General features: G+C 40.1%; 1 long non-coding RNA gene across 1 annotated transcript; it reads right to left on the bottom strand.

Moving 5' to 3' along the window:
* Positions 1 to 117: 117 nt before the first annotated feature.
* On the bottom strand, positions 118 to 19,275 carry LOC130089283 (uncharacterized). Its single transcript, XR_008807554.1, has 6 exons — positions 18,805 to 19,275; positions 18,547 to 18,703; positions 8,010 to 8,102; positions 1,453 to 1,514; positions 1,165 to 1,325; positions 118 to 276 (listed from the first exon to the last, which is right to left on the bottom strand). It is a non-coding gene; the product is annotated as an uncharacterized LOC130089283 (long non-coding RNA).
* Positions 19,276 to 21,143: the final 1,868 nt, after the last annotated feature.

Here is a 21,143-nt window from a genome sequence, read left to right as displayed (position 1 = left end):
TACAATTTAGGGTATTTAAATATTTAAAATGCAGCTTCCTCAAACAAAACTATTTAGCTCTTCCAAAGTGATCCGACAACTTTGAGAATAACAAGAATGCTCAGCTGCTGTTCCATGGCAATTCTTCCAGGCAATTTTTACTGCATGTTGTAAAGAGGGCTATTGTGCCCCTAAAGCATGTGTGGTATGCAGGGCTCAGTTTCAGCGCACAGACTGATGTCTCTTCTCGCAGGGCCTGTCTTTGGTCCCAGCCTATTCAACATGACATGCCTTTTCCTGCAAGAGAGAACAGTCATGATAGAATCACTGATGTCTAAACTTTTTTTTATGCAGCAACATCACTTGAGCAGTCTTGCATTATTAACAGAGGAGATATGATTCATAATTTACAATGAGGAAAGGACTTTATGCTCAAGAAGTGTTTCATTTTGTACAAGTAATTATGGAGAAATGTATTTAATTCACTGGGCAAGAATGCAGTCATTGTGATAAGTGGAATTTGAATGTGTCTAGTAATATGTACAGAAAAAGTCAGTTTATCTTGAATAAAATAAAGGAATCATAAATATAACTACATTAGGTTCAAAGCTTTTGGGTCATGGAAATATCATTACATTTTAAAATCGTGATTTCCATGCCTGGAAAAGTCTATAAACGTATAATTTGGCATATAAAATATAATAATTACAACTACAATATATAATATTTTAAAACTGAATCTCTGATAAAAAAATATTACAGATGTAAAATAGCCTTATAATAGCTAATTCTGGCATATTTACATTGCTGAAAAGCTAATATGCACTGTCCCTTTTAAATAAATAAATAAAAAATAAATACATTTTTAAAACCCTTCCTCAGTAATCAAATAACTAGAAAACAGGAAAATTCACTGGTGAAAAGGTGTGGGGGGAAAGTGATTTGTAAAGGTCAGATCAGGTAGAAAAAGCTCCTTACGGTTTTTAACAGTAATCTCAGCTTTTTAAAGTGCGAGTAATATATATATATATATTTGTAAAAAAAAAAACATTTCTCTACGTCGAAAGCTGACGTTACCAGCAGAACCAGCTTGGTGCTGCATTCTTTCACACAGACATGGGTAGCTATAGATAGATACATTCCCTTGAGAAAGACCAGAAGGCAAGAGTAAAGCTGCTCTCTCACCCTGCTCGTTTGAGAAATGTGGGTCATTCAAATCCCGGCCACGGCCAAGTCAGCTGACCACACCAGCACAGAACAGCAACAGAGCTGGAGCAGATGACGAGGGCGTGGCCTGACATGTACCTCTTGGCTGCAGTGGACTTTTCCTCAAATTTCTGCAGTTCCTTTAATAACGTAATACCTGAAGTTATCACTGACATTGGGAAGTCCGATCCAAAATCAACGTATAGATCTAAAAATGTTTGTCGGATGTGATGAATGCAACATCACATCACTGTCTGTTTCACAAACCATGCTTAAACACATCCAGCTGTCCTCTCCTGACTGGCCTCTCGGTCCTGCATTCCTCTGTCCTGGAAGGAAAGGGGGTGGGGGTGGGAGGAAAAGAGCAAAGTTGTGAAAACGTTTCCTGCCGATATGCAGTAGGAGAGCATGTCTGTAATGTTAGAGTCAAAAGCGGAGAAATTTAGCGGGGACGTCGATCTGATTAAAGTTTTGGTAAATTATCAGGTAATGGCGTGGCAGATCAGACTCATGCAACAACAAGATTTTTGAGCATTCTGAACTGTTGTTATGCTATTGCTTGGATGCTATGGGTGGTTACTTACCCATGGGTGCACTATAAAAGTTCTATTGCAGTTGGACTAAAACAATCATTTTTGTTTTTAAAATGTCATGTAAATGCTCAATGTTCAACTGAAATCATACTGATCCAGTTTTTGCAAAATCAGACTAAAGGTGTGGTCAGATTAGCGAAATCCTGCAGGCGAAAGATCCATTATCAAGTATAGGGTTGCATGAAGCACCACTCACATGGAAGACACTTGCAAACCAAGCAACTTTCTGTTGGTCAACCTAGTAAATTCATTGAACTTGTTGCGAAATCTGCATGCAATTCAGATCGTGTGGATTGAAATGACTGGATTTTGCCCCCCAAAATTTGCTGAACACTGGTAAACGTGACCGCACCTATTTGATTCACAAATATTTGATTGCACATTGGGTCATGTATTCTTAGACAACCTGACCAAAGACTATAACAAACCACGTAGACACTTTATGATATTTTAGCCCATTGATATCATATACCCCCACTTAAATATAAATCTATAGGACTTTTTTTTTTAATACAATTTATCTTTGGCCAAGCACAAATCAACAGTATGAACATTTAGAAAAGGAACATCAAAACCAAAGTTCAATACTTGGCGTCAAATCCCTAACGAAAGTTTTAGCAATATTAAAAGTGATACTCGAATTGCTAATTAGCAAAGCTCCCATAATAGCTCTGAAGACCAAAAAGAGACTAAATCAAGCAATAAAGATAAGATGTCAAGGACTGTTTTAGGTGTATAGGTGATTTATTGTGTGCTAAGAGCCATGCCGTGTCCCTGTCTAACATGGTCAGTCCCATAGAGCAGGGCAGAAAGATGCCTGAACAAAACACCCGTCTGGATACAAGTAGAGACAAGATCTACCCCATCAGTTCTTTTGTTTGAAGCAAACAGAAAGTCAGGAAAACTTTTGACCACTCATTCAGCAAGATGGATATCTCCGCATTGACACATTGTCCCACAAAGCATTTCGTCAATGATCTCATCAGTCTCCAGAATGCAACTCATCCACCTAGAGTAAACAAAGGTATTCAAACAGTATTCCTCCAAAAAAAATCTGAGGGGGTTGGGCGACAAGTGTGAGAATAATCTCACAAACCAATACGTGAACTCTCCCATATTCATGCGACACCCTAAAGGAGTCATCGGCTATTCAAATCAGCTTTGTGTGTGCAGGAATTACAGAACCTAATCAGAAGCCTTCAAAACATTAGCAAACCATCAGTAATCCGCCAAAAGATCAGAGGTGCTTCCTGTGGCGAAGAAAATAAATACGAAATCTGTGCATATTGTATTTTTCTTTATTGGTGAGTAATGTCAAAATATGGCACCACGTCATACGGATTATCACAGATTAGGCTGTTTATGTGAGAATGCAAAACAAACAGGGAAACTACTACTCTAGTGTGCAATAAAACCAAACAGGGAACTGAAAGTCGTAACCGCCAAGCAGTTAGAACTTTGAAACTGGCCTACAATGACTCAACGCCCCCCCCCCCACAGGAGCACAATCACAAAGACAATTCGGCAGTGATCTTTTGAAGCAGGGGAGAGAGAAAGAGCCCTCGCTATGGCCCCGCTATTCATTCCATTTGACCCCTGCCGGAGCCCAGACAAACTGAAGTCTTTGTTTATCTTGGGAAACTGGCAGAGGACAGGAGGGGAAAAGGATTTGGGTGGGGGAGGGTGCCGAGGATTGGAGGAGGAGGAGGTTGTTGGAGGGAAAATGGGACCGGGGGAGGGGTATCCTGGGAAAAATGCCAGCATGGGATCAGTGACAGGGCCGGGCTTCCTGAAACAGGAGCAGCCTGGGATGGTGAAGGAAGGGGGTGTTGTTGTGGGGTTGGGGGGAGGGTCCACCTTGAAGGACAGGGCCAGAAGACCAGAGACGAACTACACGTGCAAAACGTCACATTGATGTATGTTTCCTGTTGGGCGTGGGGTCGAGTTTAATTGCAGTTCCCAAAAGCTTTATAGACTCGGATAGCAGACAGTCATGGAACTGATATGTGAGGCTTTTGCAATGACAACAGGCCTGAACGTTTAGGTGTCTCCTCAAACGTTACAAGCTGGGGCATGTTGAGAGCAAAGGAAGCTTGGGGCAATTAGAGCAGACAGATGGCCGCTATGAGAAAGAAGGCTGGTGTACCTTTCTCATGTTTTGTCGTTACAGGAGGGTCATATGTCCCAACAGGAGCCGTGCCGTAGACAGATCTGAAAATAGTGAGAAATTTCACGTTCGTCAAACATTAACACACTTAAAGCTACGTTCACACTGTCTGTCCAAATCCGATTATTAGTGTATCAGATTGGAATCTGATCTAAAATTATTGACTGTCCACACTGTGTATCGCAAATGTACAGATCCAATTTGTGTGTCCATGCAGCTCTTTCGGTCTACGGTAATGACGTTGCGTTGGTAGGCATACGCCAAAAACAACAACAACTGCAAAATGGAGGGGTTTGCAATACAGATGTTGTCTTATTTACAGCGCTAGACTACTGCGTCTTTATGAGGCAGTGGCCGAACCGTAGGAGGCTGGTGTGAGTGTGCCGTGCCGTCTGCCGTCGTCTCTGCCGGTTTCAAAACATGTCTCTGTTATATTGTCGTTTTCTGCTTGTTCGACACCTTGGAACAACACAACCTTGTTTCTGCAGCGACTTTCAGAATGTTTCCTATAACAATGTCTGACGTTAATGGTTTACGTGGCGTGAGAAATTCACATAAACCACTCAAAATCCGATCTGGTGTTCGTTTCCCAAAAGCATTGTTAGCCAACTATGGTCGCAAGTTCCGTCGTTATCAGCATAGTTCAAAGAGTCGTGTTTCCCGAAATCATAGTTCTAACGAATATTCGCAAACAGCATCGCAAAGTTGTGTGGTTGGAACGACAGCTTGCATGACATGTGGACTCAATAAATCCTTATCTTAAGTCAAATAAGCAAGCTAACATTCAATACAATCTATCTCTTTTGTTTAGAATACATACAAATATCATTTACGTCTTTTAGTTCGTCAAGAGAGATTTAAAGCACCATTTTGAAGACTGCGCATGTGCGAACGTCCTCTACTACGTAAGAACGAGTCTATGATTGAATCTGGAAATAAAGCAAAATAACTGAGAAAAATGAGAAATAGTCCTCAGTTGCAATGTCCGTAATTTATAGCAAAAATTCTAGCATTAATTAGATCTTAAACAGATACATTAAAAGTAGTTATTACCCCTTCACCTGCGTGACATCATTAACCAACATGGTTGAACGACCAATTTGCGACATTATGGTTTCGGTAAAACAGTTGTGACCAGCTATTTGATTTCTTCAACGATGCATCATATATGGTAGATAAGCAGCGAGTTACGTCATTGTTTCGGGAAACACACCCCAGAGCAATCAGACTGAAACGGATTTCCAGAAATGCACAGATTTGTAAAAAAAAATAATTACATGTGATTTTTTTGCTGTTCACACTTGCTAAATCTGATCGGATGCACAAAAATTGGATTTGGACAGACAGCCTGAACGAGGCTTGATTCCTTTTGAATGGCCACTAATGTTGTTTTCAGAGATTTTTAACTAGATTTTTTTGTTTTTATATAGAACAATTACTTTGTTACCCACGTAAAAAAAAATTGCCGCTATTAATCTAAGTGGTTGACAGGGTGTTGCTATGTAGTTGCTAGGGTGTTCAGGGTGGTTGCCAAAACATTTCTATGCAGTTGCTAAGGTGTCCTGAAAGTTTTGACTAGGGTGTTCCGGGGAACTGCCAGGGCGTTGCTATCAAGCGTGCCGCACAAGCCCTGAAAAGTGAAGCCAAAACGTCTCGATCGCCCCCCCGGTGGCTGGTCCTAGTATAGGTCATAAACCCCGCCTCCCCATGTTATTCAACCAACTAAACAATTAAATTACACTTCAAATATCTTTTTTCCAAAGATGGTTTCTGTCATTTACTGTAGTTTTTATCACGCTGATGTAAGTTCAAGTGTTTGTTTTTAAAATAAGTGAGTTATTTGATGCGGTGGTGTGACGTCATGATTGACAGCTGTGATTGACAGGTTCTCTGAGCGAAGTAGTCACTGAAGCACCAACAGACTTTTTTCGGGATCTTCGGAGGACTGAGGAGATTGGAGCTTTAAATTTAATATCTAAATTTCTATAATTAATTTTAAAAAGTACAGGAGCATGTGCTTGCGATTGATTCTGCGAGAGTGAGGGCGGGGCCTTGATTTCGCGGCTTTACTTCCTGCTCACTACTGCGCATGTCTGGTCCCGAGATCGCTATTGCGCAGACTCAAGTTCCAAGATGTCAGCGCCATATCGGGAGACTCGCGGCTTCACTTCTGACCAATGGAAGAGAGCGAAGGGGCGTCGTCCATCTTTTTTTACAGTCTATGGTTGCTATGCAGTTAAGACACTAAGACACTAAAGTGTCATGTGCTGTTTCAGCATGTTCTACAACATCCAAGGAGTAGTTTCTAGAGTGTTGATGCTAGGGTGATCTGGCCGTTTGCCAGGGCATTACTGTGCAGTTGCTAAGGTGTTCTAGTTGTAGCTTGTTTCTATGTAGTTGATATGCAGTTGTTAATGTGCTGCTGTTAGGGTGTTGCTATGTGGTTGCTAAGGAGCAAGTTTAAAACTATGTGCTGGGAGTAAGTGCTGCACCTTTTCTTCAATTGAGAGTAGAAGAAAATGATACTTGAGAAAAAGTAAATAAGAAATAAAGTCATATTGTGAGACAAAGTCACAAGATATTGTCACAACTGGGAGAAATACAGTCACAATTGTGAGATTTATGGTGCGTTCACGTGCCATGGTAATTATGGTAAATACCAAAAGCCGACGTGGAAAATGCACATGAACACCCCCTCATGTGGTATTTTCCACTGGGCAGCTCGTAGAATATTTTGATGCACGAGTTGCCGAGATGAGATAACCTTTGACTTTTTCAAAATGGCGGAGAGCAACGCGAGAGTCGTGAATGGTAAAAATATGTACTATTCATGATCTAGAAAATATACAGCATATTATTTACCGTTTGAGTTTTGATAAATCATTTTCTTGCTGTAGCAGATGACTTAAGCAATCTAAAATAGTTTTAGCTAAATAACAGGTCTGGATCTCCAGACTTTTTACCACATTACGACAACAAAAGCACTTGAACTGGTAAATACCAGTTCACAAGTGGAAAATATCATATTTTCCATAGCATGTGAACGCACCAATAGAGTTGCATTTACCTTATTTTTGACCATTTAGGAATGATTCAATACTTAGGGTTAAGGTATAGAACAAATGATTGATTTGATCAAGTTAGAATTTGGCTAATTGGCACTGCAAAACGTTTGTACCAATAAAATCTTTATGTTCGCTTTAAAAGCTCTTTTTGAGCCCTGACCACTAAAAAAAGAGGAAGTATAAAACGTTTTTTTTTGCTTGGGTAAAAATACCTTTGTAGTTTTCTCATTGGGTTAGTTCCTTGAAATGGTCAAAGTTCAGTTTGGAGTTAAAGGGAAATTTTCTTCAGAGGACTTTTTATTTGCTCACCATGACTCACACAAAAGTTCACTAAACAGGACACATCTAAATGTGATATGAAGCAGAGGTGATTTTTGTTGTTGTTCAGTGACTAAATCTTACGTCTACAGTTCGATTTGTCCAAAGTCCCAAGAAATTAATATCATAAATACTCTTTCCTTGATGGGAATTTTGCCTCTGGGTTGTAATGACATCACATAATCATCTATATCTAAACAAGTCCAAAAATCAAGGTCAGAACCGCCGGCTTTCTTGGTTTTGACGCAACAGTAAGTGTTTTTGTGTGGCAAAAGTTACCAGGGAGACAAAACAAGCTATGCGCTGGAGAGTCAAAGTGGCTTAGTAACCAACAGCAGCTGCCACAACAATAAACACAAAGGAGCTCGCTCGAACACTATGCATAGTTTTACAGTAGTTCGTCCCATTCATGAAAACATACCTATCTGAACTTTATGAATAAAAATGGTGCTCATCATATACTCACTACTTTTATGAAACGTTGGTTGTTGGTCGAAATGTGGTCAACTCTTTTTGGGGTGTAGTAATGAAAACTATCAGTACTCTTTGTCAAAACAAAGAAAACATTGTACTGTAGTGCTTAGCAACAATTTAGTAAAGTGATCTCCGTCCAGGCACCGAGCCGCTCCACCTATTATTAGACCATATGCCGTATGGAAACAGTGAGAATATAAAGGACACCTTTTTCTCTCTCTGGCCTGCCACTGAGGAAACTCCAAACGTTTGGAATCATTCGGGAGCAGACAGTTTTTGCTTCTGACTTGGCGACTGTTTCTAAAGTGAAGGAAACACAAGAGAAACAATGTGATCTTGATAAAAGGTTAGATTAGTACTAGAAAGAGTTTTACAGACAAAAGTCAGAGCAGAAACAGTTCTCTAGTTAAAAAAAATAAACGATGTAACATCAAGAATATTTGTTCTAAAAAAACAAAAACATTGACCTCAACCTAAGAACCCCATAGCAAAAATCCTGTGGAGGGTCTTTGGTGAACCTGAGGTAATTTAAGAAACCAATGGAGAATCCATTTAAAGGGATAGTTCACCCAAAAATAAAGATTTGGTCACCTTTTACTTTACCTTAAAGTACCTTAAAATCCAAACCAATATGACTTTCTTTGTTCTGTGGGACACAAAACAGACATTTAGGAGAATGTTCACAGTCACACTGATCTTTTCCGTAGAATGAAAGACGGCCACTGTATTTTCAGGAGATAACCCCTCAGATGTTTGCTTGATATACCTGTAACGGAGGCCAGCTAGTAAGAGGCCTCAAGAGGGTCACTAGCGACAGACCCTAGAGACTGCGGTCTTTAGAGCCCTTGTTAGCATGCCCACCTCCCATGCTGGAGACACTGGTTTAATTCTTGCTCTGAGCAAGTCGAGTAGAACCGGAGGGGTTACATTGGTGCCGTGACCCGGATGAGAGTGAGGTTTAGGAGAGTGAGTGTAACGGAGGCAACCTAGTAAGAGCTGTGCGAGTAAAACTCACTCCCCTGGCCTCAAGAAGGTCACTAGCGACAGACACTAGAGGCTGTGGTATTTTTGCGTCCTTGTTAGTGCGCCCACCTCCCATGCTGGAGACACTTGTTTGAATCCCACTCGGAGTGGGCCGAGTAGGTTAGATATGAATATGGGGCGGCAGTGGCTCAGTGGTTCATGTAGGTTGTCTGCGAACCGAAAGGTTCGTGGTTCAATCCCCGGTTCCTCCTGACCAAGTGTCGAGGTGTCCATGAGCAAGACACCTAACCCCAGCTGGTCCCGACGAGCTGGATGGCGCCTTGTATGGCAGACACCGCCGTCGGTGTATGAATGAGTGTGTGAATGGGTGAATGTGAGGCAAATGTAAAGCGCTTTGGTGGCCATTGGGTCTGTGAAAGCGCTATATAAATGCAGTCCATTTACCATTTACCATATGAATCATGCAGACTATTTTTGCAGTACATTTATTGTGCTTTTTGTCATTTTGGAGCTGTAAAGCACCTGTTCTCATTCACTTTCATTTTATGAAGAAGAGCGGAAGAACATCCCCTGCTGTGAAGAATGAACAACATGAAGGTGGGTAAAAAAAGCAAAATTTTCCTTTAACATTATGAAAAAAAAGAAAGAAAAGGACACTACAGAGGGGACACCACGTCATCTCTTTCTTCTGTCATAGACCAAAATGTTCTTATCTCATTCAACACCTGCTCAGAATGAGCGCCGCCCTTGAACTACCCCATCTAAACTATCAAAGAACCGTTGAGGAGTTAATGTCATTTCTGATACATGTTTTCACATCTGAACAAGAAGGAACATGTGTCCAAGACACTGCAGCATTTACGTATGATGACATAGACGTAATAGCCAACATTGACTTCAACCCCTCTTAAATACGTTTCCCACAGTGCTTGGCAGTCCAGCGGGTCACACAATCCAGTTCATGAGCCTCCTGCTCTAGTGACCCCCAGGAGGCCAGCAGATTACGGCTACGCAGCCCTGCTCGCTGCGATTTCCTGCTACATGCCAAGTCAACAGATGCCAAAGGAGACTAGCGGATTTTATACGCAAGACCCAGACTGAGCCAGAGAGTGGAACCTTCCAGCAAGAGCTCAGGCTGAAAGTTGATCACAATTAGGAAATCCTGGGCCACCCACTGGGGCTGATGGTGCCACTTTAAAAATAGAGTTGTGTGCCGGGCCGGGAACACAGAACAGCTGAGTACAGTAGAAAAGAGTGATGGCCTTTCTTTGACATGTAATAACATATACTAAACAAACATTACATTGCCATGTTTTTGGACATGGTACCATGGTAATACCAAGGTAAGTCATTAACAAAAAAAAAAGCTCTAAAATGGACCATATTCTTTTGGACATGATACTATGGAGATAGTACCATGGTTTTTGGATAGTAATAGCATGGTATTTTTTGAACTCATTAACAAAATCATATAATATTATATTTTAATGATATTTTAATGATACCATTGTATTTTGGACATGGTACCATGGTAATCTCTAACAGAAAGTACTATGGCGGTACTATGGTACATTTATGGTATCACATGGCACTTTAAATATAGCTTGGTACTAAAAGCCATGTATTATGGTACTTCTAACTTAAGATTAACATAATACATCCATGGTGCATGTTTAAACTATACCATGATAGTACCATGTCTAAAATACCATGGTACATGTCCAAAATATCATGGTAATACCATGGTACATGTCTAAAATACCAGTACATTTCCAAAATACCATAATAGTACCACGGAATCATGTCCAAAATACCATGGTAGTAGAATGGTACATGTTCAAAATACAATGGTAGTACTTTTTTTTAAATTAAGTGCTTAAAATTATACTATAATACTACAATGGGGTGTGTTAGGCATGGTACTAAGGTATTGAAGAGCCATGTAAATAGCATGCTAAATAATATGGTAATCATTCAGTTCCAGGTTACATATGGAAGTACCATGGTACTGTGTTTTTGAACACTAATGTAAAAACCATGGTATATAAAAAGTACTATGGTATTACTATCTGACAGGTCATGTACCATGGTTTCAGCAGTTTACTCTGTAGGGGTATGCAGTGCTGCTATGGCTAATAAGAATGTTTAGAAAAATGATAGTGTGTATAAAGGACAAATTGGGCAATTAAAGGCCAGATATCTTGTGTGTGTGTGGAGCGGAAACAAAAGGTGGAGGAAGGGGGATGTCGGAGCAGAAGGGGAGATTTGGAAGGAATGGGGGGGTGGAGGTATTGGTGACGGCAGATGCTGTCCCAGCATGACTTCAGTGAATCTGTAGTGGGGGCTGTTGTTGGGGGGAGGGGCTGCTGGCCTTGTTTGACATCAGCTGCAAATCTGGCCTGAGTGTGTATTCGTTTGTTTGTTTGCGTATGTGTGCGTGAGAAGGGTGAGGGTGTTGGAAACGCATGTTTTTGTTTGTGTCTTTGTGTGGTGTGGAGGAGGGGTGGTGCTACTGTATGTATGAAAAACATCCTTGGGTGCCTGGGTGTCCGATTTAATTAGATCTGTCCAGAACAGTAGCAGAATACGAGTGTGTGTGACAGACAAACAGATATATAGATAGATAGAACGACAGACATATAGATAGATACTTCCTTTCAATCTCTCTCTTTATCACCCTTCCTATCTGTTTGTTCATAAGTCCAGAGCGGCGAGGACACTCTGTTCTATATTATTACCCTTGAAATTGCATAACCAGGACAAAAGTGGGGCAGTGTTTGGAAGGGAGTGACACGACACCTCCCTGAGCCTCACGCTGTCCAGTGCAGTGAACAGCTGAGTGTTTATTTTGCTTCATTTAGTTTCAGTACGTGTGTGTGTGTGTGTGTGTGTGTGTAGCTGTTGGCCCTGTATGGCGGTTGCTATTTTCGTAAACAGAGCAGCGAGAGAGAAACAGCATTAGGAAGATGTTGGAGCAAGGATGTTTTAATGTCATTGCTGTGCATCACATGCGTATGTTGCATTGGTTCTAGCCGGAGGCACGACAGTGATCCGGACTCCTGAATTACACACCTCAAAATTGATGTATGTCTCCCAGAAACACAGTAGAAACATAAACCTCACTGACTATCAACATTAGCAAATTACATAATAGCTCCCCTCCCACTACTTGGTATCAATAAAAAGATGTTACCACCAAGTCTGTAACCTAACGTCAAAACAATCGTCACTTCTCCACAACCTTCAAAACAATGTTGACTGTGAGAGAAAGGACAAGCTTGTTGACAACTGGATGTGGAGACAGACAAGAGCCTGAGGCAAAGGTGTGTTCCTGAGGTGTTACACTCCAAACTGGTTGAACGAGCACAAAGCACATAATTGTGAGAGGTGAGCTCACTTTACGGTCATGTGGCTTGACCTGTATCCTGGGTGCCGCCCTTCTACCATCTCATCAGTAGCAAATCATGTCATGTCATTATCGTCAAGTGATTGTTTAGGTTCCACCACAAGTTTCACTACTTTAGTCCAATACTCTCCTTACCAGTTTTTCAAGCATTACAAATAAACATACGATACTCACTGTAAGTAGTTCATAAACTAGCAGTATTTAGACTATAGCTTTTCATATTGGCTTGAAATAATTTGTGTTTATAGCTAGTTTGAAATCAACAACAACTAACTTTTCTAAGATTAACAAAAGAAATTAGCAGGTTTCCTTGCTAAAAATGTTAGCCAAACATAGTATTAGAGCAATGTTGAGGAGCACCTAGCTAAAAGTAAAACTAAACAATCAGAGCTAAGTACTTTTACAGAACAATGGTGGTTTAATTAATAAACTAGCAGTATTGGATTGCTAACTAAAACTAATTTTAAAGCTAGCCCTTCAGATAGCATTGAAAGGACTAGATAACTAGTTAGGGATTGACGAAATAAATTTGTAGATAATCTAGCTAATAAAATTAGCAAAACATGCTACGATGCAACCAACATTTTATCACTAAAAGACAGTAGTTTATTTTAGCCAGCAACTTTTCTCAACAACGATTTATCCCTTCTCAAGATAAGGAGCCATTGTACCGCTGTGGTCATTTGGAGATATTTAGCAGACAAGAACACCACAGTCTCCCCGGGGGGGTGGAAGAGATCGCAGTCGTCAAGCTGCGGAACAACAACAAACAAGAGTACTGAGGCGGGCCGATGCATTACCGTGTTTGTAGTCGCGCGAGGGGGAAAGTGGAATTAGCAACCCAAACAGTGTAATCACTACGGGTGCTCCAGGCAGCGTGCGTTATTATTTCAATTACTCTGAGGGTTAGTGTGAGCCCTGAGGTACACCAGATATTAGCCCAGACTGCTCTTCCTCTCTGAGGAGAAAAAAGTGGAAGCTGGTAAATTCATCCCAAGAGGAAACCGAGGATTCACGTGGGTGCATCAGAAATGTGACTCAAGCTAATGACACATCTCAACGGATGTCAGAATCCTATAGAGGAGGGGCAAAAAAAATCATAAATGTGTGAAATTTACGTCAATTAGCCACAGACAAATGTCCTCAGATGACATGTTTTTTCACATGGGCTGATTGGTTGGGAATGCTGTGGACTGCTTGTTTAGGGGGAACCAAACTTTAACTTCATTCGCTTCGAAACCCCTCAAGGAGTCAAATGGTAATGAGAGCGACAAAAACCTCGAGACAAAGGGGACACATCCCCCAAATCAGGACCCCATCCTGGGAACTGTGATGGGGGTCACGGATGAGTGGGGGCAGGGCGTGTGAGGTAAACACATTCCTGCCGGAGGTTCTTCAGCAACCCCCACTCCCCACTTACGCCTTCTAGGACTCCCTTTTTTTTTTTTTTTTTTACCCCTTCATGTCACACACCACCTCTGTCATGACACAATACACAAACAGCATGGTCGCCCCCCTTCCGCCGCCACCTCCTCATTTTTTTATACTCCCAACAGCTTTTCCCAACCCCCACATACACCCCGGGGGCAAAGAGGGCCAACCTCCTGCCAGCAAGCTGCCTTATTGTTCAAAGACAGTCACATTCACGAGGAGGATAAAACACATACGGTATATAATCTCTTTACACCTAGCGCTGCCCAGAATGCTTTGTCTGAACGTGATAGCTTAAAGAGCCCTCAGTACAGGCACGACTCTGGGGAGGATCAAACGTCAGATGTCACTGCAAGAGTCAAAAACAAGAAATGCTCAAGTTTGTGCGTTTGGTCGACACTTTATGCAGGTTTAGCGTATATATATTTCATGATGGTGCATTGATTTATGATGGAGAATCAAACCCAAGTGCTGTTTGGAACGAGCTCTACCAATTGAGTTACAGGAACATAAAATTAGGTGATTTTTAGGCGATTCTGGACGGTCCTGCTTCAAAAATGGAGCAGTTGCCAATGAAGTCATAAATGTTGTGTGCCAAAAAGAAATGTGCGGTCGATGACAACGGCTCCTTTTGCTTTTGTTCCTCTTATGGTAATGATAACTAACGTGATCTGCATTAGCATGTCTGCCAGGTAGAAGACATGTCCCTCATTATAAGTGTGTCAAAAAACCACTCCCTCCGGGCTAACTATACAGCGGTCAAAACAGCATCACTTCAAATCAATCTCGCCTCAGACAGACCCCTCCTACCAGACAGTCCCTTAATTTCACCATGACCAGGAGCCCGAGGACCCCCCGGAGGTCAAGGTTCAACACCTGAGATGCGCGCACTCAGACACACATTTGCGTGCACAGACCAACACACGTGATTTCATCACGCCTCCAGCCAAAACATAATCAGAGGCTGTCTGGGTAGCAGGCATGCTAATATGGCAGATCATCTATGAACATAAAGCAATGTGACACATCCGCCTCCCCCACGCAGAGCCACTCAACCTTGTGTTTTAAATAGACTGGATTCTGCACACCAGTCCGCTCCAAGAAAATGCACCAGGATGCGCAGTGATAAAAAAAGAATGCAGTGACCTGGCTGGTGATTCAGAGATTGACGTGGAAAGGTGAAAGACCCACATGCACACGCTTGTGAGGTAACTGTACTTGGACAGCAGCGCCCCCTCAGCATCAAATTTAGCGTGGGCTGTGTATTTATAGAGCTGAGAAACAGCAGACCGAGCCGCCCGCCAAGCTGATGGATGAATCACTCTCTCAACCTGCAGAGATAAGAGCTAGAGAGAGAGCGATAGCGCACATCTGTAGCCACGACACACACTCCTCTGGCTTATGATCTCATCCTTCGTTATTTACCTCCTACACTTAAACCCCCACCATACAATTATGCTCCATAATGACCCACAATACCTGGAATGCGGAGAGTGCACAGCATGGCATGTTTGATGTAAACAGTCATAGGATTACTGCGGTTGCAAGGGGAAATTCCTACAGACCAGACGTGATTTTGTTCATTTCATATGACTTACTTATACCATGTTTTTTTTGGACCTGTGTCATGCAATTCTATGTTTATCTATAATTTCTAATGTTTGTACCATAGTACATTTATTCCTTACATTTACCATAACTGTGGATTCATGGATACGTAACGTAACATGATATTTTTTGGACTTGTACTATAGTAAAACTATGGATTCAATGGGCATGACACCATAGTACCCTTACAAAAGTGTACAGTGCTGGTATAGTATATAGTATACTTTGAAATATATTATGGCACTGACATTTTTGTATCGTTTTTGTATGATGTTCCATGGTAGCTCAGAGAATACCATGGTACTACCATGGTACATGTCCAAAATACTGTGCTTGCTTACTGTGCTAGTACAACTTCCCACAAAAACATATATTTTGCAGGGGTAATGCACATTTAATTTTTTGCCAATTACCATGTTAATGCCATGTTTTGCTATGGTGTTTCCTGAAGTAACTGATGAAGTAAACTAAAATATTTAGGGCATGTATCATGGTGGTATTATTGGAGTAGCATGTAAATATCATAGTACAAAAATAAATACCCTGGTTTACTATAACATTACCATGATACAGTTGCATTACTCTTTTGTAAGGGATATAAATAACAGTGCATGAATATGGTAATCATTCAGTACTGACACCATCTGGTAATACCAGGTATATGGCTACACATATTTTGTGCAGGCTAATGTTGTAAATCACAGCAGTGAATCAAGCAATTCCACACCCACAACGGCAGGAACACACACTCAACCTCTTGCCAAGCGAGGCTCTGAAAAAATACTCTGTACTAGGACCTGAGGAGAAAACAGCACACTGACCCCATTCACTTCTGTTTATTCATGACCTCATTTCTTCTTCGCTCTCACTCTATGACGCTGTGCCACTTACACTGTGCCAGCTGTGGGATACTGTGGTACGGTTTGCAATAGCCACATCCAACGCAACTAATTCTGCTGACTCTGTAACGAGAGATTCTGCAGACGCCCTTTGGTGCAAAAACCTTCAGAGATACAAAAGAACACTGTTTTAGAGCACTGGAAATAACTGGCTATAGATTATATAACTTCAAGTTTTGTGTGTGTCATACACAAAATCAAGCAGTATTTGCCAATGTTGCACTTGGGGATTGTTTTTTTTAAATGAAAATCTGTCAATAGTTAGATTAGACTTAATGTGTCTTATATGAAGGTCCATAATCCTACTTCGTTCATAATCCTAAATAGGTTGCACAAGCCAAATATGTTAAAAGAGGGGTGGCGTGACCTGGTTTAAGTGGAAAGAATGTCTTCCTTGTGAAAACAACTTTCCATAAAGCTCCTCTCTTTAGTGAAGACAAACTGCATGACCTTATACGGACTGAAGACGGGACACAAAGGCAGGAGGAGCTTAGTGAATAGCTCTATCTAGTGGACATTTTGGGTACCCGCGAGACACAGAACATGCAGATTATTGATCACATATTATATAAACACAAAGATCTACTGTTCTAAAAACACTTATCTACCAAAGAAACAACTTGACATAAAAATGTACTTAATCCTAACAGCTCTTTGACTGACTGAATTTTTAATAGCTTTGATTTTCCCGGGTGGACTTCGTTGTGAATTAATAGAGATTTTTTATTATTATTTGTACAGAATAAACTCATATTATATCATCACGTCTTAAACGGTCAAGAGTAGCATATAAGTAAAACTACATATAAAGTAGATGAAGTCTGACCTGTAATGTAAAAAAATATATATATAATAATAATAGAAAAATGACCTTAAAGGGTTAGTTCACCCAAAAATGAAAGTTTTGTCATCATTTACTCACCATCAAGTTGTTCCAAACGTGTATTAATTATTTTCTTCAGCTGAACACAAAAGAAGATATTTTGAAGAATGTCAGAAACCAAACAGTTGACGGTAGCCATTGACTCCCATAGTATGGGAAATTATATATTTTGGAAGTCAATGGGGTCCATCAACTGTTTGATTACCAACATTCTTCAAAATATATTATATTGTGTTCAGCAGAAGAAAGAAATGAGTGAACTATCCCTTTAACCTTTTTCCTTTACATAAATTATATCCCGTAACTTGAGCATAATTTCAGTACTTCATTATTTTCTCCACATAAACAGCTATTACAGAAATACACAGGCTAAGTAAAGAGTGCATGTCATACGGGATCTAAACATAAGAGGGCGACGCAGCATCGAGAACATTTGCAGAGACACTTTCTGAGAATTCATCATGCAGCCAATATCAAATTCCTCCATTAGAGGGCGTGATTTTCATTGTAACCTTCCCTCTGTTTTTAAGTTAGGTAAAAAAAAAAAAAAAAATAACAACAACAGTTTGAATGAACAACGAACCGGTTTTTTATAGTGAATAAAGGCTGCGTAAGAAATCGCATACTCTCTTGTAGGTAGGCTAACGTTATACTTATGTTGAATAAGTAATTACTTCGGGACCGCTAATAAAAAAGTATGTTCTATGGTTAGTACGAATGTAATCTGGATTTAGCCTACTACATTTAACTGGACTAGTCTGGGATATAGGCATAGTCCGAATCCTTTACAAATGATTCTTAAGAGCAGGTTATTTTCAGTGAGTCAACAACAGACAGGGCGACTAAATTAGTGGTAGTCCGATTCCTGAACGAATGATTCTTATGAGCCGATTCTTTATAATGAATCAAAACCAAAAACGGCAACCAGTGGCAGCCTACTCGACTCATTTTTTGAGTTATTTTAGGCTACTGAAAAAAAAACATTTTTAATACATTATTAAAAATAATTTTAGACCATTACATTTATAGTTATAGCCGCGGTCTATCTGTTCTGTTAAAACTGAAATTATCTCATCTGCAGCAAATTAATGTCGGTTAATAATCGGTTGGACATTTGTCTGAGGAAAACATTTGTGCGTGTCCCTTGGACATTTCACTGACCATCAGCCCGTCGTTTTAGACTATATTTAGGATATTTGTTTGTGTGCAGATAGCCCAGGCATAGCTATAGTTGTAGCCTTATCAACACTAACGTTATGTTTTGTCGCTCGCACCAAACAGTTGCTATGTTTACCTCAGGCGACAACTAACGTTAGCCTATGGCTAGTTTAGCGCATTCTAACTCAAATTGTAATTGATTTTTTGATTAGGCCTACGTAAAAACGATTTGTAACTGTTTACGTATTTGTGTAAGTTGAAATAAAAACTTTAAAGTCCTAAACATTTTGTTTCGACTTCCTTTGGGATGTGGTGGTGATGAATAATTTGACATCGTGATTCGCGCAGTGCTGCAGTCAAACACCCATAACTCACCCGTTCACCAGGGAGGCTTGCAGGAAGCTGGTCGTGACATCAGCCGCGCGTTCACGACTAGTTCGTCCTTGAGCACTGAGAATCGTGACAGGTAATGAAGATCATCATCGGATCACGAGTCTAGAAACAACAGGCGTGGAACAGAACAACCCCTTTCCTGTTTATGGGGAAATGAGTAAAAATTCAGATAGCATTTCAGAGAGCCGAAAATGTCTAGTTGTTTACAAGTTTGAAGAACTCAATGAGAACTTAGGCTACCTCAAGTGTGAAGGGTCAATTTGAGCCCATCATGAGATGGTTATAGTCTGCTCTGCATCTTGAAAAGGTCAATTTAATGTTGTCGGGCTGGGTGTTTATATTATTATCACCTGGAAATAATGCGAGTAAATAGAGCAGATTTATATTGGGTTGAGGAAATGTGTGGGAAAGCTCGTCATGGTGGTAGTGTCTGCCGAAAAGCACTAGCTACACCCAATGGCTCTCATCCCTGTCTGATGGATGAACCCGGGGTCGCTGGCTCACTGATACCGTCTTATCGCTCTCCGCAAGGTGGTCCTTTGAGGTTTACACCAAATTCGGGCGAGTCTCACAGGGCATCCTTCCCAAATCACTCAAAATCCGTGGCAATGAACTAACAAAGGCCCAAGATCAAAGGCTCTTAGATGATGGAACTGATTTCCCTGCGTGTATTTCATACATTCATTCATGAAGATATATAGCCTATTATCAACTGCCTTCTCCTCTATACCTGACACCCCTCTCCAATGTTGACAGTTTCAGTTATCTGTGTTAATATTGGATAATATAATAAATGTGTTGACAACGATGATGACGAACTAATGGGCTTTATCTTCATCATCATAACATCTTCAGTATACTCATTTGCACATAGCTACAGAGAAAAACATTTGATTGACAAAATGATAACGTGTATATTTTCGCTCAAATTTCTTACTGAATATCTAGGCTACATTAAGCTACAAATATAGAAGTCGTCAAGCTTTATAGTCTATTGTTATATTAATTTTATTTGGATGCATCAATTTGACATTTTGGCCCATAGCCTATAACTAATTTGTTATGGCCAATATATATATATATATATATATATATATATATAAAATAACACACATAAAACGAGAAAATGTGTATAGTGATATAAAATATAACACTCCTGGAAAAAAAAGAAAAGAGGAAAAAAAAAAGTGCCAAGCCAAAAATGGCAAAATATTTAATGGGCCTATAATTTACTTTTTTTTTGTCTCCCAGTTCGTTTGAGTTTAATGTAAGACCAAAATATTCATAGGGTTCAAATCTGGACTCTGACCAGGCCAAAACAAGAGCCTGATGGACTTGTTCTCAAGACACTTATTGGTTGTCTTTGCAATTTGGGCAGGAGCATTGTCTTGTTGAACAATAACATCAGATCATTCCTCAGATAACAACTTTTAATTTGTGGAAAGCAAGCTATTCTGTAATATTTTCCTGTACTCCGAAGCATTAAATGACTTTTCACAGTGATGTAACTCACCAATACCAGCAGCTTAAAAGGCTCCCCACATATTATTATATTTCTCAGCAGATTTTTGAAGACACCACTCTGGAGCATCACCATGCAACTTCCCATTTTCACAACTTCCCATATTCTGCCAAAAACTCATTCTGTCTTTGATGTTTGTCTGAGACAGCAATGGCTTTTTAAGTAGTGCATTTACATAAATTTAGCTAACTTCCTTACCAATAATTTGTGGTCAAGGCAATTAAAAGCTTAGTGTTTAACCATTTTGGGCGTGGCCCATTTTTTTCTCCCCAGGAGTGTAGGCTAAATATGTGCAATTGTATATAAATACACGTTAAGTGTTTAAAGCTCCAGTTTAAAATGTGTACATGCTTTAAGTTCAATAAGGCCTCAAAACATTGTAAACCTACACAGTAATAAAATAGAATTATTTCAAGAGCCTAAAATTCAAATATCAGAATCTGCTTATGGACCAAAGCAAATATTAACATAATGCTGACTGTCCCATAATGATATATTGCGCATCCTTAATAAATACATGTATTTGTACTGTTCTAAAAAAAAATGTGTACTTTAAAACAGGCTATAAATGAGACAAAATAAATTTGAAGAATTAATCGAACGTCACCTGAAATAATCATTAAAAACAGCAATTATGTCTGTGCAGTATTCACAACAGTTAGGGTAGTTCATTTTCGTGTCTACCTTCATAAACATGTTTTACTCAGTGAGGGAGGGTCATATATTAGGCTACACGATTTCCAGATTCTGAACGCCCGAAAACGCTGAAATATGTAAAAACAAACAGCCGCTAATGGTACTTTTCAAGCCTACATCCCCAGCTGATATCACTGAAAATGTGTTACTTTTGGCCGCATAATTAATTTCTGATTGAGCCCCTGAAGCAGTTCAACAATATTACGCATTCGGGTTTTCCCCCCCTCAATCTGCTGAGTTTTTTTTTAATGCATATCCATTCACAATATAAGTCTATATTTTTCTCTTCGCATTTGCCCTCGATAAAAAGCTAAATAATAATGAATCATTTCATAAATAATGGGTTTAGGGGCTTATCGAG

Source organism: Rhinichthys klamathensis, unplaced genomic scaffold, assembly GCF_029890125.1.
Source record: "Rhinichthys klamathensis goyatoka isolate OS25496 unplaced genomic scaffold, OSU_Roscu_1.1 h1tg000127l_1, whole genome shotgun sequence".
Taxonomy (NCBI): Eukaryota; Metazoa; Chordata; class Actinopteri; order Cypriniformes; family Leuciscidae; genus Rhinichthys; species Rhinichthys klamathensis.
Note: the sequence above shows the minus strand (reverse complement) of the source record. Positions and strands in the feature narration are given on the sequence as shown.